General features: G+C 44.4%; 1 protein-coding gene across 2 annotated transcripts in view; it reads left to right on the plus strand.

Moving 5' to 3' along the window:
* The window catches only part of hdac7a (histone deacetylase 7a), an 86797-nt gene that overhangs the window by 3151 nt on the left and 81146 nt on the right, over positions 1–2500 (plus strand). The window lies entirely within an intron of this gene.

Consider the following 2500-nt stretch of genomic DNA (forward strand, 5'->3'; position numbering starts at 1 on the left):
AACTTCTGCACACACACACACACACACACACACACACACACACACACACACACACACACACACACACACACACACACACACACACACACACACACACACATGAATGTGCACACACGTACACACAATCGTACACACATCCTCATAAACATGTATACACACACACACACACACACACACACACAACACACACACGTGCAAACACACATTTAGGTGAGCCTGCACAGTGCACATCTAGGCGTACACATGCACACATACACAGAAAAAAGCATACATGCACACAATGTATGTGTGGATGCATGTCTCTGTCTGTCTGAAATTCCTTTGTGTTTGTGTGCATGCCATGCATGTATCTGTCTGTGTGTATGTGTGTGCGCTGTTTGAAATCCCTGTGTTCACTTCACACGCATGCTGCGCATGCGTCTGTGCATGTGAAGTCCCTTCAAGAGGACATACAATGAGTCCAGTATGTCTAGCCGCCATTGATAGCCGTGTGATGGACAGATGGTTGCCATGGGAATGCACCTGGCTCCCACAGGGCTGCGTGTCCTCCTGACCTTGGGGTTGGCCTAAAGGTCGAAGCACTGATTGGCTAATTATCCCACTAATCACAGCAAAGGTCTACGATGTGCCTTTGGCCGCAGATGGCGCTGTTGAGCTTAAAACAACACAAACATCCATTCATCAACTAATGGCTTCCAGTTACTACAAGAGAGGGGAGGGTGTGTGTGTGTGTGTGTGTGTGTGTGTGTGTGTGTGTGTGTGTGTGTGTGTGTGTGTGTGTGTGTGTGTGTGTGTGTGTGGTGTGTGTGTGTGTGTGTGTGTGTGTGTGTGTGTGTGTGTGTGTGTGTGTGTGTGTGTGTGTGTGTGTGTGTGTGACTGTGTGTGTGTGTGTGTGTGTGTGTGTGTGTGTGTGTGTGTGTGTGTGTGTGTGTGTGTGTGTGTGTGTGTGTGTGAGAGAGAGAGAGAGAGAGAGAGAGAGAGAGAGAGAGAGCGTATTAAGCACAATCAACAGAACATTCACACCATTAAGTTTTATGATGAATTAGGTAAGAATGTAGGTGGTGAGATGAGTCTTAAATTAGTGTGGAGCTGGTCAAGTCATCTCTGGCAAAGTGAACAGACAATACATTTTCAGGTTGGGATACCACTTTTATCCAATCAGAACCACCATGTGTAGCGTTTTTCCTTTTTCCCCTTCTTTCCCCCCCAATTTCACTTGTTTGTCCTGTATTCTGTATGAGTTCTCTGTCCTGATTGGATGAAAATGTTATGTTAAGATTTATTTTCTGTTTACTAAAGAGTTGAAGGGACAGAGAGACCCCTGTGATTGCTATCAGAATATAGAGTTAGACAAACTTATTTTACAAGAAAATATCACCTTTAATCAATAAAACACACAGTGGCACTAATCTGACATTAATCATCGTATGACGCTTTGTGAGGATGTAGATGCTGCTGTTTTACCGAATGTTTTTTGTTTTTATATTTTTGCTTAATCTTCGTGTATTTCTTCTGAATGTTCTTCAGTTATGACATGCCCAGAACAAGGATGCTAGGGTTATGCGTTAAATGTGTATTCCAGATTTGAGTTAATTTAGGGAGGGATAAAGTAAAGGAGGGATGGTGAAAAGGAAGGATGAAGGAAAGGGAGGGATGATGAAAAGGAGGGATGAAGGAAAGGAGGGATGAAGGAAGGGAAGGATGCAGTCAGACGATCACCAGACTGTGTGAGAGAGTCTCAGCTATAGTAAGGTCATAGTTCAAGAGGGGTTAGAGGGTCACTGAGGACCCAGCAGTGCCACTTAGAACAGGATATCCTGTTAGACACACCCATCACTCTCTCTCTATCTCTCTGTCTCTCTCTCTCTCTCTCTCTCTCTCCCCCTCCATCCCTACCTCTCTCTCTCTCTCTCTCTCTGCTGTCTCCCATGGGACAGAGAGAGGACAGGGTGAAGTACAAACAATCGATCACATAGACAGATTGACACACACACACACACACACCACACACACACACACACAACACACACACACACACACACACACACACACACACACACACACACACACACACACACACACACACACACACACACACACACACACACACACACACACACTTTCAAATCATTTTAGCATGTTTTCCCTGTACGGCGTACGCACGCACAGTCAAATCCTCAGTGTTCATTTATCCATTTGTAACTATGAGATCATCCAAATTTGCATTTCCCAGAGTGAAATTAACACTCAGCATTATTGTACAACGTACAAAGTGAATTCCTGTGCTCTCATACGCTCACATACTGTGGACGCGTATAGCACGTTTGCATGAGCAGTGGGATGTTTCCATATAACAATAACCGAAGTTCAAAGGGGAAATGACAACTGAAAGAAAACTTAAAGAAAGAATGAGTGAGGGTTGGTGGCAAGCGAGAGAAAGAAAGAGAACATGTTGTGTTTGGCCTGGTAATGAGTTTCATGTACCTTTATATGACTGATG

Source organism: Gymnoscopelus braueri (assembly GCF_963280865.1).
Source record: "Gymnoscopelus braueri genome assembly, chromosome: 12".
Classification (NCBI taxonomy): Eukaryota; Metazoa; Chordata; class Actinopteri; order Myctophiformes; family Myctophidae; genus Gymnoscopelus; species Gymnoscopelus braueri.